We start from the raw sequence: 20311 nt of genomic DNA on the forward strand, positions 1-20311 counted from the left end.
CGGCCTTTTCGGCCTCGCCCGCCTCAGTCCCCGGGACGCCCGGCCCGGCGGCTACGCATTCCTCCGCGGTCCCCACGCCCCCCACGACAGGCAGATCTTCCACTCCATCCCCGGGAGGCAGAGGCTGGGCAGCCTCAACTGTCTCACCCTCCCCGGGGAAAGACTCCTCGCGCCTGCAGCGCAATTTGGGGGCGCTGGTGGGGGACGCGGGACACGCGGCGGGCACCGACTCCTCCGCGGAGGGATGTTGTTCCCCCTCCGCCTCATTGGGGCGGTGCCTCTTTTTGTTCCTGGGGGCGCGCGGAGTCAGGGAGACCTCCATGTCTGCCGAGGCCTCCCGCTCCGCCCCCCCCTTTTCCTTTTCTTGCCCGCGCCCGGGCCCCTCTGTGGTGTTGTTCAAGGGCTCGGGCACGGGCTCGGGGCACCCCGCGCTCGCCGGTGACGGGGTTGGGCTGAGCGCGGTGGTCAAATTATCCGGCGCACTGAGGGGACCCGCCTCTTGATGTTTTGTCTTCTTCCGCGCCTTCTTTCCGGTCGGACGCTCTCCCTCCCCCCCGCCGGAGGCCCTGAAAACAAAGGCCTCCGACGATGCCCGCGCACCCATGGCTCCCGGCACGCGGACGCAACTAGGGGGAGGGGTGGCGGCGGCGCCAGCCTTGGCCGCCTTCGGTGGTTTGGCGGCCTTGGAGGCGGGGCAGTTCTTGCGAACGTGCCCCACCTCCCTGCAGGCATGGCACCGCACGCCGTCCGACGTCCAGAAGACGCGGTAGGCAGTCCCCTCGTGCACCACATTAAAATGACCTTCCGTCGTCTCCTCCCGCGCCAGCCGGACAAAGAGCTGGCGGCGGAAGGAGAACACGTGGCGCAGGCTGTTCTCCCTGAGGCCGAGCGGTATGGGGTTGATCCCTGACCTTACCTCCCCCAGTTGGTGTAGGTGAGGGAGGAGGAGCTCAGCGGAAACAAAGGGCGGGACGCTTGACACGATGACCCTCTGCGCGGTGGCCTCGAGAGGGTCCACCGGCAGGAACGTCCCGCCCACCGTGAGCCCCTTTTCAAGGGCCAGGGACACCGCCCGCTCCGACCCCAGGAAGAACACGGCCTTCCCAGACATCTTGGAGGCTGCGACAATGGCCGAGGGGCCGACTACCCCAGCCATCGCCCGCACGCACTCCTCAATGCTCATTGTGGGGTGAGTGTAGCTCTTGACCCCGTGTTTCCTGGTTATAAGTCTGAACGGTGGCAGGGCAGCGGGTGGCGCAGGAGGTGCCGTGGATGTGGACACCGCCTGCGCATACGTCCTTGCTGGCCCTGCCACCGGCGTGGATGGGGTCGCCATCACGGGGTCCCTTTAAGGGCTACACCCACCCCAAAGTCACAGGCCTTAATGGTCTTTATTAGGCCTCTTGTAGATTGACTGAGCAGAGGAGCCCTTAATGAGGTACCTCTCCCCTAGTTGACAATTGGGGAGGGGCCTTGCTCCCTCTGCTCAGTTGTCTTAAATGTTTTTTTTTTTTTTAAATTAAATTTGGAAGAAAGAGGCTCTCAGAGAGAGAGGGGAGAAACAGAGTAACAGAGAAAGAGAGAGGGGGGGTGGGAAGGGGGGGACTGCGAGGGCAGGTCTCCCCTCGCAGCTGTGGGTGGGTGCACTCCCCAGATGGCAAAACACAAAAGTCTTTGGGGTGGTCTTCAGGTGGGGGGAGAAGATGTCTTCACCTGGGGTAGCTGGAGCCACCAGGCACTCCCAACGATCTTTAATTGGGTGATTGATGACAATCTTCAGCCTGGTAGCTCCAGCTATCCCAGGCTAGGCTAATGTGGGGGGTGGGGGGGGTTCCAATTGTGGGGGGGCCCAGTTGTAAGCACGGCCCCCACGCACACTACCACACACACACACACCCCCCGCGATGTTCCGGCCCTCAGTGGTCTTCTTTCCTCCCCCCACCGATACAACAAAGTCTTTTTGGGAAATGCACCCACACCCACCTGTAGAATTGTTGAGTCTCCCTCCTTCCACACTGGATGTTGGTTGTTGTGGTTTTTCCCCCTCTCTCCAACTCCTTGCAGGATGGTAAAGTTGTTGAAATGTTTTCTGTTCTCCTCCTCTCCCTCTGGATAAAGTTGTAGGTGAAGCCCCTTCCTTCCTTCTCCTCCTGGGCTGGTCTCAGGGCTCTACAGGCAGGAGCTCAAGTTGCTTGCTGCTTCCCTCACTGCTCACAGCTCCAACTGAGCAGGACACGCCTCTACTGCTCCACGATTGGTCCTTGTGCATGAAACTCTTTTAGGAGTCTACCTGCAAAACATAAACAACATTAAACTGTGCCACCCGACCTGGGTGACACAGCAGACATTTTCAAGGCCCCCTTTTTTTTTTTTTTTTTTTTTTTTTTTTTTTTTTTTTTTTTTTTTTTTGGGGCGCTAAAATCAAATTTTTCCAGTGCCCCCTATAAAAGGAGAGGGGGACACTAAAAACACCGGCAATTAAAACAAGTTAAACTTTAAAACGTAAAATCAAATTAAAATTTGGTTGCCGGGCGTGATGATGCACTCCAGTCCCTCCGGTGCCCACCTCTCGCGGAAGGCCGCGAGCGTACCGGTGGACACCGCGTGCTCCATCTCCAAGGACACCCTGGACCGGATGTAAGAGCGGAAGAGAGGCAGGCAGTCAGGTTGAACGACCCCCTCGACCGCCCGCTGCCTGGACCGGCTGATGGCACCCTTGGCCGTGCCCAGGAGCAGTCCTACGAGGAGGCCTTCGGACCTACCCGCTCCCCTCCGCACAGGGTGCCCAAAGATCAGGAGAGTGGGACTGAAGTGCAGCCAGAATTTCAGGAGCAGCCCCTTCAAATAATAAAACAGGGGCTGCAACCTCGTGCATTCCATAAAAACATGGAACACGGACTCCTCCAGACCGCAGAAATTGCAGGCGGCCTGGGAGTCCGTGAACCGGCTTAAAAATTTGTTGCACGGCACTGCTCCGTGCACCACCCTCCAGGCCAAGTCCCCGATGAATAGTGGGAGGACCCCTGCGTAGAGGGCCCTCCATCGGGGACCCCCGCCTCCTCCGGACGGCAAGATGGTACGCCATGGCGTGTCCGGACGGCCGGCGAGGATGGCAAAGTTGAGGGTGTGCAGGAGCAGCCCGTACAGGAAACCCCTCCGCGCGGAACTGAAAGGCACGGAGGGGATTTCCCCGAGGCGGCTCAAGTTGTGAGGCGCCGGCCCCCGAGGGAGGTTCCGGGGTTTGGCGCCGATGAGGAATTCCGTCCGGACGGGGGTCAGTTCGGACGGGATCTCCCCACGTGCTTGAGCCTCCTCGATACACCTAACGGAGTCAGGGCCCAGAGCTGTTTTTAGCGACTCGATGGCATCGGCCGCGCGGCGGACGTTGGCAGAATTTAGGCGCCGCGCCAGCGTGACTGGCGCCATCCAGCCCGCTCCTCCGCCATCGAGCAGGTCCCTGACCCTGGTCACCTCACCAGCCACAGCCCTCTCTTCCGACCGCCACATGAAGCCTCGGCCGTGGAGGTACGGATTCCCGAGCAGCGGTTCCTGCAGGACGGCCGCCACTCCAGCCGGCGGAGAGCTGCGCTTGGTGGAGACTTTGTTCCAGACCCTGATGAGTTCCCTGTAAAAGACAGGCAGCTCCCGGAGGGCGGTCCTGGCACCCCCCAAGTTCACAAACAGGAGCTGCGTGTCATAATTGAGGTCGAGCTGCTGGCGGAAGAAATACCTCGCCAGAGCACACCACCTAGGAGGGGGCTCGACGTAAAGGTATCTCTGCAGGGTCTGAAGACGGAAAGTCGCGAGCTGGGCGCTGACGCACACCAACGACTGACCGCCCTCCTCAAGCGGGAGACTCAAGACCGCGACAGAGACCCAGTGCTTCCTGTTGTTCCAGAAGAAGTCCACCAGCTTCTTCTGTATCTTGGCGACAAACGCAGGGGGAGGGGTCAAAGTGACCAGCCGGTACCACAGCATTGCGGCCACCAGCTGGTTTATGACTAGCGCTCGACCCCTGTAGGACAGCACTCGGAGCAGTCCTGTCCAGCGCCCTAGGCGAGCGGCGACCTTGGCCTCCAGCTCCTGCCAGTTCGCCGGCCAGGCTTCCTCGTCGGGGCTAAGGTAGACTCCCAGATAGAGGAGATGGGTCGTGCTCCAGGCAAAAGGCCTGAGCTCCTCCGGCAGGGAGTCCACCCGCCACTGACCCACCAGGAGTCCGGAACATTTCTCCCAGTTGATCCTGGCGGAGGACGCGGCCGAGTAAATCTCCTGGCACTCACGCATCCTCCGCAGGTCAGCGGGATCCTCTACCGCGAGGAGCACGTCATCGGCGTAAGCCGAGAGGACGACCTCCACGCCCGGCCCTTGCAGAGCCAGTCCCGTCAACCTCGTCCGCAAGAGGCGCAGGAAAGGCTCCACGCAAACGGCGTATAACTGGCCGGACATGGGGCATCCCTGGCGCACCCCTCTCCTAAAGCGAAGGGGCGCCGTCAAGGACCCGTTAACCTTAATCAGACACTCCGCGGCGGCGTACAAAAGTCGGATCCGGGCGACGAAATGCGTCCCGAACCCGAAAGCGCGCAGAGTTCCGAGCAGATAGTCGTGATCCACCCTGTCGAACGCCTTCTCTTGGTCGAGGGATAGGAAGGCGACCGACAGACCAGCCTCCTGGGAGCAATGGATGAGGTCCCGGACCAGATGGATGTTGTCGTGGATTGTCCGGCCCGGGACCGTGTATGACTGGTCGGGGTGGATCATGTGGTCCAGCACGGCACCAAGGCGAGCAGACATCGCCCTGGCGAAGATTTTGTAGTCCGTGCTGAGGAGGGAGACCGGGCGCCAGTTCTTAAGGAGGCGGAGATCGCCCTTCTTAGGCAGCAGGACGATGACTGCCCTGCGCCAAGAGAGGGGCATCTCCCCGGTCGCCAGACTTTCCCCCAGGACCCGCGCGTAGTCGCTCCCCAGGACGTCCCAGAACGCCCTGTGGAACTCCACGGTCAGCCCGTCCAGCCCCGGGGATTTTCCCCTCGAGAGCCGGGCGAGGGCACCGGTCAGCTCCGCCAGGCTTAGCGGAGCTTCCAGATTTTCGGCGCCCTCCGGGCCGACCTTCGGCAGGTCCTCCCACAAAACTCTACGCGCTTCCTCGCTGGACGGATCCGGAGAGAACAGAGCCCCGTAATATTCACGGACCCTGTTGTTGACGCCCTCCGGATCCGAGACGAGAGAGCCGTCGTCGGCCAGCAGCGTCAAGAGCTGCTTACGGACACTCTGCCTTTTTTCCAGCGAGTAGAAGAAGGGGGAGCCGCGGTCCAGATCCCGCAGGAACCGGATCCGCGACCTCACGAACGCGCCTCGGGACCCGACGAGCTGCAGGTCCTTCAGCGCGGCCTTCTTCGCTTCGTACACCGTCCGCAGGGCCGGGTCCTGGACGACTTGACCGAGACGGGCTTCCAGGTCGAGCACCTCTTTTTCTAGGCGCCCGACTCTGGCCGCCCGCCTCTTGGTCGACCCCCTCGCGTACTCTTGACAGAAGACGCGGACGTGAGCCTTGCCCACGTCCCACCATAGCCTCAAGGAGGGGAAGCCCCCCTGCTTCCTTCTCCAGTCGGACCAGAATCGACGGAACGAGTCCTGGAACCGCACGTCCTCCAGCAGCCGGTTGTTAAAGTGCCAGTACGCGGACCCCGTCCTCGCGCGGAGCGAAGCGAGCTCCGCCCACACCAGGTGGTGGTCCGAGCACGGCACCGGCCGCATGGAGGCCGCCGGGACGCAGGAAACGTACGCCCGAGACACGTAAAGGCGGTCGACTCTAGACCATCCAACTCCAGGCCTCACCCAAGTAAAGGCGCTGGAGTCGGGGTGGAGATTTCGCCAGACGTCCACCAAGTCGAAGGACCCGACCAGGTCCCTCAACTTCTCCATCGCCGTCATGCACTGCGGGGCACCGGAGCGGTCCCTCGCCTCGAGGGTGCAGTTAAAATCCCCCCCGAGGACAATGCAGTCGCCGACGTCGACGGAGCCAAGAAGAGCGGACACCTCTTCAAAGAAGCGCGTCTGCTGCGGGCCGGGATGAGGGGCGTACACGTTCACGAGATGGAGCGGCACGTCCCCCAGGCGAACCGTTACGTGCAGCAAGCGGCCTGGCACGGGCTCCTCGACCCCCAAGATCTCCGGCTGAAAATGCGGGCCCAGCAAGATGGCCACCCCACTTGAAATGGCGGTGAGGTGGCTCATGCGGACCTCTCCTTGCCATTCCAGGAGCCACGTGGCTTCGTCTCCCGGAACGGTGTGGGTTTCTTGCAGGAAGCACACCGCATATTTCCCCTCCCGCAGGAGCGAAAAATTGTCAAATCTACGGCGTGCCCCTCTGCCGCCGTTGATGTTGAGGCTGGCTATGGTTATCTTCATGGCAAAAGCATAGTGCAACCTCTACCTTAACCTATTGTGGGGGAGGGAGCGAAGTCTTTTGTTGAACTCCGCTCCCTCCGCAGCCCAGCGAGGAGTCCCTCGAGCTCGCGCAGCTCAAGGTGCTGCTCCTTTGTCAAGGGCCCGCCCGCGGCCAAGGTTTTAACGGCGGCGCGGACGGACCCCTTGATCAGCTCCGGCTCGGACCATTTTTCCAGGGCCAGTCGGGCTTGGTCGCGGCGACCCCGGCTCTGGGCCAAAAAGTCCCGGAGTTCCTTTGCAGGAACGAGGAGGGCCTCAGCGGCGGCCGCGAGCAGATCCACCGCCTCCCTGGCGGTGGTCTCTAGGTCTTCACCCGCGTCCCCCACCGAGTCCCCGTCCTCCTCCGGGAGGTGGCCGCCAGCAGCCGGCCCATCGACCGCACAAGGTACGGCAAATGAACCGGCCGCTCCAACCGGCCCTGGCACTGCCCCGATCCCACCCCCAGGATCGTCGGCAGAGGAGTCCCCACTGGGCTCTTTTAAAAATGGTGCCGGGTCGGGAAATGACAGCGGAAGGGGTTCCCCCTCCGCCCCAGGAACCGGAGAACAAGGAGAGACCCGGCCATAGGAAATCCCCAGGCCCTCCAAGTGCTCCAGCTCCAAAGTAAGGGGCGAGGGTGGGTGTTCCTCCCCCTCCCCGCTGCCACCCCCCGGCCCAGCATCTACAGTATCATTAAAATCAATTGTTTCATTCTCTGCCGGGTCGAGCAAATCCCGGGGTAAGTTGTGTATTGGCTGGGCGGGCTCAGGTTCGGCCTTTTCGGCCCCGCCCGCCTCGGTCCCCGGGACGCTCGACCCGGCGGCTACGCATTCTTCCACTGGCCCCACGCCCCCCACGACAGGCAGATCTTCCACGCCCTCCCCAGGAGGCAGCGGCTGGGCAGCCTCGACTGCCTCACCCTCCCCGGGGAAAGACTCCTCGCGCCTGCAGCGCAATTTGGGGGCGCTGGTGGGGGACGCGGGACACGCGGCGGGCACCGCCTCCTCCGCGGAGGGATGTTGTTCCCCCTCCGCCTCATTGGGGCGGTGCCTCTTTTTGTTCCTGGGGGCGCGCGGAGTCAGGGAGACCTCCATGTCTGCCGAGGCCTCCCGCTCCGCCCCCCCCTTTTCCTTTTCTTGCCCGCGCCTGGGCCCCCCTGTGGTGTTATTCAAGGGCCCGGGCACGGGCTCGGGGCACCCCGCGCTCGCCGGTGACTGGGTTGGGCTGAGCGCGGTGGTCAGACTTTCCGGCGCACCGAGGGGACCCGCCTCTAGATGTTTTTCCTTCTTCCGCGCCTTCTTTCCGCTCGGACGCTCTCCCTCCCCCCCGCCGGAGGCCCTGAAAACAAAGGCCTCCGACGATGCCCGCGCACCCATGGCTCCCGGCACGCGGACGCAACTAGGGGGAGGGGTGGCGGCGGCGCCAGCTATGGCCGCCTTCGGTGGTTTGGCGGCCTTGGAGGCGGGGCAGTTCTTGCGAACGTGCCCCACCTCCCTGCAGGCATGGCACCGCACGCCGTCCGACGTCCAGAAGACGCGGTAGGCAGTCCCCTCGTGCACCACATTAAAGTGCCCTTCTGTCAGGTCCTCCCGCGCCAGCCGGACAAAGAGCTGGCGGCGGAAGGAGAACACGTGGCGCAGGCTGTTCTCCCTGAGGCCGAGCGGTATGGGGTTGATCCCCGACCTTACCTCCCCCAGTTGGTGTAGGTGAGGGAGGAGGAGCTCAGCGGAAACAAAGGGCGGGACGTTTGACACGATGACCCTCTGCGCGGTGGCCTCGAGAGGGTCCACCGGCAGGAACGTCCCGCCCACCGTGAGCCCCTTTTCAAGGGCCAGGGACACCGCCCGCTCCGACCCCAGGAAGAACACGGCCTTCCCAGACATCTTGGAGGCTGCGACAATGGCCGAGGGGCCGACTACCCCAGCCATCGCCCGCACGCACTCCTCGATGGTCATTGTGGGGTGAGTGTAGCTCTTGACCCCGTGTTTTTTCGTAATTAACCTAAATGGTGGCAGGGCAGCGGGTGGCGCAGGAGGTGCCGTGGATGTGGACACCGCCTGCGCATACGACCTTGCTGGCCCTGCCACCGGCGTGGATGGGGTCGCCATCACGGGGTCCCTTTAAGGGCTACACCCACCCCAAAGTCACAGGCCTTAATGGTCTTTATTAGGCCTCTTGTAGATTGACTGAGCAGAGGAGCCCTTAATGAGGTACCTCTCCCCTAGTTGGCAATTGGGGAGGGGCCTTGCTCCCTCTGCTCAGTTGTCTTAAATGTTTTTTTTTAAAATTAAATTTGGAAGAAAGAGGCTCTCAGAGAGAGAGGGGAGAAACAGAGTAACAGAGAAAGAGAGAGGGGGGGGGGTGGGAAGGGGGGGACTGCGAGGGCAGGTCTCCCCTCGCAGCTGTGGGTGGGTGCACTCCCCAGATGGCAAAAACACAAAAGTCCTTGGGGTGGTCTTCAGGTGGGGGGAGAAGATGTCTTCACCTGGGGTAGCTGGAGCCACCAGGCACTCCTAACGATCTTTAATTGGGTGATTAATGAAAATCTTCAGCCTGGTAGCTCCAGCTATCCCAGGCTAGGCAATTGGGGGTGGGGGGGGTTTCAATTGTGGGGGGGGCCTAGTTGTAAGCACAGCCCCCACGCACACTACCACACACACACACACACCCCCCGCGATGTTCCGGCCCTCAGTGGTCTTCTTTCCTCCCCCCACCGATACAACAAAGTCTGTTTGGGGAAATGCACCCACACCCACCTGTAGAATGTTGGGTCTCCCTCCTTCCACACTGGATGTTGTTGGTTTTTCCCCCTCTCTCCAACTCCTTGCAGAATGATAAAGTTGTAAAAGTTTTCTGTTCTCTTCCTCTCCCTCTGGATAAAAGTTTGAAGGTGAAGCCCCTTCCTTCCTTCTCTTCCTGGGCTGGTCTCAGGGCTCTCCAGGCAGGAGCACAGGTTGCTAGCTGCTTCTCTCACTGCTCACAGCTCCAACTGAGCAGGACACGCCTCTACTGCTCCACGATTGGTCCTTGTGCATGAATCACAGAAGGATAGTTTGCAGGTGAAGCAGGCAATCATGAAGGCGAATGGAATGTTGGCCTTCATTGCGAGAGGGATGGAGTACAAAAGCAGGGAGGTCCTGCTGCAAGTGTATAGGGTATTGGTGAGGCCGCACCTGGAGTATTGCGTGCAGTTTTGGTCACCTTACTTAAGGAAGGATATACTAGCTTTCGAGGGGGTACAGAGACGATTCACTAGGCTGATTCCGGAGAGGAGGGGGTTACCTTATGATGATAGATTGAGTAGACTGGGTCTTTACTCGTTGGAGTTCAGAAGGATGAGGGGTGATCTTATAGAAACATTTAAAATAATGAAAGGGATTGACAAGATAGAGGCAGAGAGGTTGTTTCCACTGGTCGGGGAGACTAGAACTAGGGGGCACAGACTCAAAGTACGGGGGAGCCAATTTAAAACTAAGTTGAGAAGGCATTTCTTCTCCCAGAGGGTTGTGAATCTGTGGAATTCTCTGTCCAAGGAAGCAGTTGAGGCTAGCTCATTGAATGTATTCAAATCACAGATAGATAGATTTTTAACCAATAAGGTAATTAAGGGTTACGGGGAGCGGGCGGGTAAGTGGAGCTGAGTCCACGGCCATCAGCCATGATCTTGTTGAATGGCGAAGCAGGCTCGAGGGGCTAGATAGCCTACTCCTGTTCCTAATTCTTATGTTCTTATGTTCTTAACTGCCGCACTGCGAATGACTGGTATGAGCACCTGGTTGGTGCGCAGCTTTGTCTGAATCGGGCTCAGTTTGGGCCTTTGTGCCTTGTTGCCCCACAGTTTCTCAAAAGCCTTCTGGCTCATAATTGACTGACTCGCCCCCATGTCCATCTCCATTGATACCAGAATACCGTTCAGTTTGATTTTCAGCATGATAGGAGAGCTCTTGGTGGTGAAGGTGTGTACCCCATTCACTTCTTCCTCGGGTTGAGTTGCCTCTCTTGTTTGTTTTCTGCGTGATCCGCGCCGGATCGATCATCCTCTTCCGACTCTGTCAAGTGGTGAGTCGCAGCACTTTTGCACATTCGCTGGAGGTGCCCCATTGTTTTGCAGCCTTTGCACACGTCCTACTTGAATCGACATTGATGTGCTCGATGATTACCCCCGCAGTGCCAACATGGTGCTAATGGATTTGCATTCACGCCTGATGGCGGACTCTGAGTCACCCTAGGTCTTGCGGCTGCAGATGTGTACGCCCTGCCATATGCAGTTCTGCCTGCTAGCAATGTTATTTTATGCACAGTACTTGCTGGTGAGCTTCGATGCTGGGAAGATATCTGTCTGGTATTATCGCTTGTGGATATGAATGCCTGGGCTATCGTGATGGCCTTGCTCAGGTCTAGGGATTCGGTGGGCAGCAGCTTGCGAAGAATGACCTCGTGGCCGATGCCAAGCACAAAAAAGTCACTCAGCATTTCCCCCCAAAATCCAGCAAATTTGCAAGTTCCCGCAAGGCGTCTCAGGTCGGCGACATAACTCGCCATCTCCAGGCCCTCGGAGCAGTGTTACGTGTAGAAACGATACCCGGCCATTAAGACGCTCTCCTTCGGCTTGAGGTGGTTCCGAACCAGCGTACGCAACTCTGTATATGTCTTCTCCGCTGGTTTCTCTAGTGCTAGCAGATTCTTGCTGAGGCCGTATATTGAATTTTGTGGACCCAACCACGGTGAAGGGAATCGCCCTGCGCTTGATCGCTTTATCGTCCCCATCCAGCTCGTTTGCCATGAAGTACTGGTCGAGACACTCAACGAAGGCTTCCCAATCATCATCCTCTACAAACCTCTCTAAAATACCAACAGCAGCCATGACCGCGTGAAAGTTCGTGATCTGTTACTCGTCGCCAATTGTTCGGCATGGAAGAACTCCACAAGACTGAGTACTGTGAGTGAAAACTGATGTGATCTTAGTCTCTTTAATACAACTCCAGAGTGCCTAATCAGCATGGCAGACCACCTTTTATACTCCCTTGCATGAGGTGACTCTTTGGGCCTCCAACAGTTGCGCCCTTTGGTGGCAAGTCTTACACAGTTACAATGTTTACATACATAACACAAAGGATGACTCCATGTATGCTCAAGTGCTGAGCAAGTTTCCCTCACTGTTTGAACGAGGCATCGGCAACTTCACAGACGCCAAGGTACAGATCTATCTAGGCCCCGATGCACGGCCCGTCCATCACGAGGCTTGGGCGGTTCCGTACATGACGAGGGAGAAAGTAGAGATCGAACTGGACAGACTCCAACGCGAAGGAATCATATCGACAGTCGAGTTCGAGTGGGCCAGTCCAATTGTTCCGATGTTGAAAAGCGATGGCGCGGTCAGAATATGCAGAGACTACAAGGTAACGATTAACCGAGTCTCACTACAGGACCAGTACCCGCTGCCCAAGACGGATGACCTGTTTGCAACGTTAGTGGCGGGGGGGGGGGGAAGAGATGTCGTTCACCAAGTTGGACCTAACCTCTGCCTACATGACATAAGATCTGGCTGAATCTTCGAAAAGACTGACGTGCATCAACACGCACAAAGGGCTGTTTATATACCACATGTGCCCTTTCGGGATTCGCTCAGCTGCAGCCATTTTCCAGAGGAACATGGAGGGTTTACTGAAATCTGTTCCGCTCACTATTGTGTTTCAGGACGACATCCTGGTCAATGATCATGACACCATCGAACATCTATACAACCAGGAAGAGGTTCTAAGTCACCTAGACAGAGTGGGACTCAGGCTGAAATGCTCCAAGTGTGTTTTCCTGGCGCCAGAAGTCATATTTTTGGGGAGTAAGATCGCAGCAGACGGTATCAGGCCCACGGACTCAAAGACAGAGGCCATCAAGAATGCACCCAGATCACAGAATGTGACTGAGTTGCGTTTATTCCTGGGACTCCTCAACTATTTTGGTAACTTTCTACCTGGGTTGAGCACATTGTTCGAGCCTTTATACATGTTGCTATATAATGGTGACGACTGGGTTTGGGACAAATCTCAAGACACAGCCTTTGAGAAAGCCAGGAACCTGCTCTGTTCAAATAAGTTACTTGTGCACTATGACCCATGTAAACGTTTAGTAGTAGCTTGTGATGCATCATCGTACGGGGTCGGCTGTGTGTTACAGCAAACCAATGTATCGGGCAACTTTCAATCGGTTGCATACGTGTCTAGAAATCTGTCTTAAGGCTGAGAGAGCCTATAGTATAGTCAAGAAAGAGACATTAGCATGTGTTTATTGGGTTAAGAAAATGCACCAATATCTATTTGGACTTCGGTTTGAGCTTGAAACTGACCACAAGCTGCTCGTTTCGCTGTTTTCAGAGAGCAAAGGTATAAATACCAATGCTTCATCCCGCATCTGAAGATGGGCACTAACATTGTCTGCCTATGACTATGTTATCCGCCACAGACAAGGCACTGAAAGCTCAGCCGGCTACCATTGCCCACTACCGGGGTTGAAATGGCGCAGCCCGCAGACTTTCTACTGGTCATGGATGCTTTTGAGAGTGAGGGGCCCCCGTCACAGCTCGCCAGATTAGGACTGCACCAGCCAGGATCCTGTGCTATCATTAGTAAAGAGTTGCGTCCTAAATGGGAACTGGTCGGCCATTACCGGGGAAATGCAAGACAAAATTAAGCCGTTTCACAGACGCAAAGATGAAATGTCCATCCAGTCGGATTGTGTCTCATGGTTTCTCATGGTAATCGCGTGGTTTTGCCAAATAAAAACAGGGAAACGTTTATACGCAACCTACATAGTATCCACCCACGCATTGTTATGATGAAGGCAATTGCCAGGTCGCATGTTTGGTGGCCCGGCATTGACTCAGACTTGGAGTCATGCGTGCATCAGTGCAACACTTATCGCAACTGAGCAATGTACCTAGGGAGGCTCCACCTGAGTCTGTGGTCATGGCCCTCCAAACCGTGGTCCAGGATCCACGTAGATTTTGACGTGCCTTTCTTGGAAAGATGTTTTTAGCAGTTGTGAATGCTTACTCCAAATAGATTGAATGAGTAATCATGTCATCCAGCACATCCACTGCCACCATTGAAAGCCTCCGGGCCATGTTCGCCACCCATGGCTTGCCCGACGTCCTTGTCAGCGACAATGGACCGTGTTTCACCAGCTTGGAATTCAACGAATTTATGACCAGCAATGGCATCAAGCATGTCAGGTCTGCTCTGTTTAAGCCCGCGTCCAACGGTCAAGCAGAGCGGACAGTCCAAACCATCAAGCAGAGCATGAAACGCGTGACGGACGGCTCCCTGCAGACCCGCTTGTCTCGCATGCTGCTCAGTTACCGGACGCAACCCCACTCGCTCATCGGGGTTCCCCCGGCAGACTTGTTAATGAAGAGAGCACTCAAAACCAGGCTCTCCCTAGCCCACCCGGATTTTAATGATCACATGGAAACCCGGTGACACCGGCAGAACATGTACGACGATCGCGTGGCTGTTTCACGTGACATTGATGGTAACGACCCTGTGTTTGTCCTGAATTAAGGACATAGTCCCAAGTGGGTTGCTGGCACTCTTTTTTGCCAAGGAAGGGAATACGGTGTTTATAATCAAATTGTTAAATGGCCAAACGTGCAGAAAGCATTTAGATCAGACCAAATTGTGACTTACTGACAACCAGGAATGACTTGAAGAGGACATCACTATCAACAGTCCACCAACAACCAGCAATCGACCTCACTGTCAATCACGAGGATGAACCCACCGTTCCTGACAGTCCGGTCAGACCAGCTGTGGTGCAGTGCAGCAATGGTCGGGCCAACTCGCACGCCAGGTTTGAATTTAGAAGATCAACCAGGGAGCCTCAACTTGTCAATAACTTGTACCGAAGTCTTTGTGGGGGAGTGATGTTATGTATGTAACTATGTAATACTTGCCACCAGAGGGCGCGACTATTGGAGTCCTAATGGTCACCTGCACACACGTATAAAAGGTTGGCTGCCATGTTGGTTAAGTATGCGAGTTGTAATAAAGAAGACTACGATCACACTAAGTTTAGGTCACAGTACTCAGCCTTGTGGAGTTCTTTTATACACAACAAAAAGAAAAACAAGGTAACTGTCAGCCCTGCTTCTGTAAAAATCTTTGTTGATGGATGGACGAATGGGGAGCTGAAAAAGGGTACAAGTTGAGACAGGTAACCAATGAGAGTCACTGAATGCATAATCAGGATAGATTATGTGTGGCTTCTACTCGTTGAGTGTCCGAGCACTATGGTAATCACCCAAAACAGTTCCGTCTGGTATCCCATTTGTGGAATATCAGTATCACTTCATCGGTGGCTGTGCCAATGCTTATGGTTGATGAAGAAATTTTCTCCCATTTAAGAAGGAATAACATTTTTGAAAGACTGACTTGAGGATTTCCCCTTCATGGTGATTCTCCCAGCTAAGTGCTCGAGGAAAAAAAAGTGATTTGATTTTCCATTGTACGATTTTGTCACATGCGACAATGTTGCTCTAACTGCTTAAGATGAAACATCACCAGCTCAGTAGGTAGTACTGCCGCCTCTAAGTTAGAAAGTTATGAGTTCAAACCATGCTTCAATGTACTACTGAGGGAATATTGCATTGTTGGAGGCCCCAGTTGTTTAGGGAGCCATTAAGGGTTCTATGGTACTATGAGATTTCTAGCATTAGCTAATATTCCTCCTTCAACCAACATTACTGAAACAGATTCATAAGAACATAAGAAATAGGAACAGGAGTAGGCCATACGGCCCCTCGAGCCTGCTCCGCCATTCAATAAGATCCCCGTATCCTTTAATAAACTGTATTTCTGTCTTCACTTTATTCAATGTCCCAGCTTCCACAGTTCCACAGTTCTGAGGCAATGAATTCCACAGATTTGCAACCCTCAAGAGAAGACATTTCTCCTCCTCCTCAGTTTTAAATTGGCGGCATTTTATTCTAAGATCATGCCCCCTAGTTCTAGTCTCCCCCATCAGTAAAAAGCAGTCATCTCATAGCTGCTTGTGGAACATTTGTTGGCTGCACGTTTACCTATATAACAATAGTGACTGCACTTCAGCATAATTGATTGGATGTGAAGTGCTTTCGGACATGTCTGAGATGTGATAAACTGCTATATTAATGCAAATCCTTTAGTAATAATTTGATATCTTAAATATGTCAAAACTGGTACTGACATGAGTTTTTTTTTTAAATGTCAGCTTGGCTAACTTGGTAGCACTCGTTTCTCGCCTCACAGTTAAAAGCTGTGGGTTCAATGCATAACGTAAGCTACCATTTGAGTACAGTACTGAGGGAAGTGCCATCTTTCGGATAAGACATTAATCCAAAGCCTCATCTGATGGACGTAAAAGATTGAATTGTACTATTCAAAGAGCAGCAGGGGAATTGTCCCGGTGACCTGGCCAACACTTATCCTGAAACCAATGCCATAAGAAACAGATTAACTGGACATTGCTTTTTGTGGGACTTTGCTTTGCACAATTTGGTTACTGCAGTTGCCTATAAAGCAGTGACTACACTTCAAAAGTAATTTGTTGGCTGTTAAGTGCTTTGGGATGTAATGAAAATATGAAAGGCACTATATAAAGGCAAGTTTCTTTCTCTCTTTCACTCCCTTTTTCTTTTTCTCGAGTTACTGGCCGACTGCCATGTTGGATGGTTTGTTGAGTTTTTTGAGAGTGGATGAAGTGATGTAGATAGGTTCAACAGAAATTTAGCTTAGTTCTGGACTTTTGGCTGAAATTGATCTACGCTGTAGTATTTCTTTACATGTTTCTATAGTGGCACTGATCTCTGGAGTTAGATGAAGCCCCTCTCTATTGATCTGCCTCAGAGCATTAATTTCAAGTTGGTTAATTTCAGCCCTCCCCAGCCTAAGTGTATTGTATTGAGTGGAGATAGCAGTTTCTGGAGGAGTTTAACAGCATACTATTTGAGGAAATGCACAGGATCATCAAATATGTGGAAGAGCATTCTGGAAAAATAGAGTTGAAACATAGAAATTTAACGTCCCTCCTACCACCCTGTTTGCTTGCCTGAAAAAATGAAGAATTCCTCTAGCCAAAGGAAGAGGATACATACCTCAGCGTGTCCTAATGTTTGAATTACCTTTGCTGTGTTGGACTATTTCACAAAGTCTTGCTAGAAAAGGTGATAATTGAACAAAAAATTTGAAACCATTTTGCATTGTGGAATAGCTGCTTCAAAAACTGCTATGCAGTCAAATCCAGGTTCATGCATGGGAAGGCAAGTGATGTACCTACAAAAAAAGCTGACAATTGGGTGCATGTTGCAAGCTCAAAGACACCTTTAATGCTGATGAAAGTGGCCATTTTTACATGCTTCATCAATAAAAACTGCTTAGGTGGTGATAACGCAAAGCAGTAAATTACCATCATGGTTTGTGTTAGTATGACTATGGAGGAAATAAAGAAAGCTCTCGTGATTGGGAATTCCAAAATCCCCCAATGGATTCATGGTGTTACTCTGGCCATGTCCGACAGAAACGAGAAAAGACTGGTGGTGCTCTGAGCAGTGGCTGCATCCATACCGTTGACTATTCCAATGCACTCTTGTCCGGCCTCCCACATTATTGTTTGATAAGGCTCCTGTTTTACTATGTTAAATGTGCTATATAAGTACAAGGTGTTGTTGAGGCATGTTGATAGTTGACAATTGTGGGGTTCACAAGTGCCTGTGTATAAATTTGACGGAGTTAGTATTTCCACTGTCAATAATGACATTGATCTAGCCAATGGGGCTGGTATGATTTATGCTATGAAACAGCACGAGATGTATTAATTATGAAAACTGATTACTGTGCATGATGCTGCCGAGCTAGTTGTTCTGTTGACCAGGAAGTCCTGATGTCTGGATTGCTGACCTACATAGAAATTGTTGATGCTATGTGGGAGAATACTGCTGCAAGTGGGAGTGAAAGCAAAGAGGCTCCAGCAAATGGGTCCAAGAAGCAAATGGATATAGTGAAATAAGCTCCCACCATGGCCATTGCATTCACTTCTGTGCCAATGCTGAAGTAGCATCTAACAAATATGCCAGATGTATGGATGGAACTTTCTGTGCACAAAATAGAATTAGTACATTTGTCCACAAAATTATCAGCAGGAAGGAAACTATAATCACTGAGCACTTGCAAAATGACTGAACATTTGTCTGCTGCACTTGTATTTGTGTGATCTCTCAAATACACACTGATACACATAGCAATTACAAAATAAACAAGCAGTGCAAAATTTTGAATACAAGGTTTAATTTGTTACATCTGACCTTGGTGGCTAACCTTCATCTTTGCCTAGCCATGTAGGGCAAGCTTTGTGCTAATGCAAGCCATAAATAAATGTTTTAGACTGAAATAAATGATCTGGATTGTTTAACTGGAAATTCCTCTAAGATGATGTCTTGTAACACCTGCATCTATGTCATTTGTATTGGGTAGAGAAATAATTTTTATTTTTATAGTTAACTCATTTGCTGGTGCTTGATGAACTCTAAACACATACTGCATTTACTTCTGCATATGCCTTGTTTTGTTCTCTGAGCCAAATGCCACCCAGTTATCACAAAATATGCTCCATTGCTGAATAAAAACAACTGGAGCAGTTGTGACACCAAAAAGCAAATGGTTTCCCCATACCATTTCTAGATAATTGTTCTAGTTGTCAGAAATCCATGCAGTTTGCTTGGAGCTTTCAACAAACAATTTTTGTCAAGTTTGGTAAAGCGTTGGCTCTTGACCAGAGGCATTGCCCGGATTTTGCGGTTAGCGGCGAAGGAACGGCACTCACCGCTGACCGCAAAAAGCTGCCCACAAAGATTTAGCAGACTCTAGAGCGCAGATTTCCTCTTTTTTGACGTCCGTTTAAATTTGGCGCCTTTAACTGGGGATCTGTGGCGTCCAGCAACAGGGTAGGCAGCAGACAGGCTGATCAGCCAATTATTGAAGAATTTTCACAGGCAGCAAGGCAGGGACTATAAATCACATTTACATCATTGTACAGAAAGTGAAATAAAGATTGAGATATACACATGAGATTAAGGGAGAAACATAAATATCAGAACAAAAACTTGATTTTTGCAATTTTTAAATATTCTTCTGAGGGAATGTGACTCCACTCTTGTAAAATTAGCGCTTCAGGGCCAGAGAGTTTGTTCAGTAATTATGACTTAGTATGCCATTTAAAAACTCAGTTACTCCTGATTGAACAAGGCTTAACTTTATTATTGCTTCATACAGCGAGAATAGTGCGTAAATAGTTGAAGTTTATGACAAATCAGTGATTTCTAAATGATTCCATCAGTGAAGTCTGCAACAGTGCACCCTGTGGAGGAGCAGGGTAACGCTGACAGCAACTTCCGGATTTCCGCATTTAACTGCACATGTTACTGTCAGTTTTGCACAGTAATAACGCCATTATTACCACCACAAATTCCGAGCCATTGTTTCCTCAGTCACATCTCTAGATAGCTGCTGGTTTATTCTTACAGACAAATGCAACTATCTCACTTTTTAATATGTACATCTGTAAGTTTTAAAATTATAATTAGTAGGCATGTGCCTTCCTTTACCACAGTATCTTTTCTTTATCAAGATTTCCGGTGACTCAATAAAATGCCTTGATTTGAGTTGGTACAAATTATATCTAACTTTCCAGTTTATGTACTGATAAACTTGGAAACGGACTTTTGTCAGTTATTTCCTTCATCAGTTTTATTGTGTATTCGATCCATTTTGAACAATAGATTATTTGGTATCAATGCATTTGTTAATCCACAAATAAACATCAAAAGTGCATTAGGTACTTTTTGATGGTAAAGGCCTTTCAGTGATCATGTTTATTCTCTGTAGGAGATTTACAGAGCACCACATAATTGTATGTGTTTCCTGGGTTGGCTTTAAGGGTCAGGCAGAAACCAGGATGTTGGCTTCCTGATGGCTCAGTGAGCAAATATACCATGTGGTGTTGTATTGTCCAATGCAGACGAGGAAGATTCTAGGTTTAATCCTGAGTAAGCTAATTTCAGTCATGGCATAACTTGGGTCATCATAGATACCCTCGGTTTAGAGAGGTGGGAAAATTCCCATGGATCTCTGCTGCTGATATTTGCCCAGAGACCCATCCTGGAAAGTGTGTGTGTATAGATATTATGGCCCCAAGTTTCCACACGCGGCAAAACAGGCGCCCCTCTGAGCTGGGCGCCCGTTTTTCGCGCCAAAAACGGCGCCTGAAAAAAAACGCGCTATTCTCGAGCGCTTTGCAGCTCGATGTCTGCTTGGCGCGGCGCCCAGGGGGCGGAGCCTACCACTCGTGCTGATTTTGCAAGTAGGAGGGGGCGGGTACAATTTAAATTAGTTTTTTTCGTGCCGGCAACCCTGCGCGTGCGCGTTGGAGCGTTCGCGCACGCGCAGTCTGAAGGAAACATTGGCACTCGGCCATTTTAAAAAGTGCTGCAGAAAAAGTGAAAATTTGTTTATTGAACCCTTGCAAAGGCTTGTATTTTAATTTTCTTGATATTTCTGTGTGTGAGGGTGAGGGAGTGCATTCTGTAATTAAAGATAGACTGATAAACGGGACACATGCACTTGTTTGAGACTATTCAAATTTTTTGTAGCTGTTCAATTTTTAACATTTTTTAATAAAACCACATTACCCTTCCATGATCAGCACTGAGGCTTCTTGCAGCTTTCTCCCCCTGCCATCGGTCGGGCCCGACGGCAAACGGCTGCCTCAAGTAATGAGGCTTCCTGCAGCCTTCTCCCTGCCGTCGGTCGGTCCTGACGGCAAACCGCTGCCTGAAAGGCCTGCCTGAAGCACTTTCACA

The 20311-nt window shown here is 52.6% G+C and overlaps 1 protein-coding gene across 2 annotated transcripts in view; it reads left to right on the forward strand.

The window, feature by feature from the left end:
• ar (androgen receptor) overlaps window positions 1-20311 on the forward strand; it is a 393648-nt gene that overhangs the window by 98993 nt on the left and 274344 nt on the right. The window lies entirely within an intron of this gene.

This window comes from Pristiophorus japonicus, chromosome 6 (assembly GCF_044704955.1).
Source record: "Pristiophorus japonicus isolate sPriJap1 chromosome 6, sPriJap1.hap1, whole genome shotgun sequence".
In the NCBI taxonomy this organism is placed as follows: Eukaryota; Metazoa; Chordata; class Chondrichthyes; family Pristiophoridae; genus Pristiophorus; species Pristiophorus japonicus.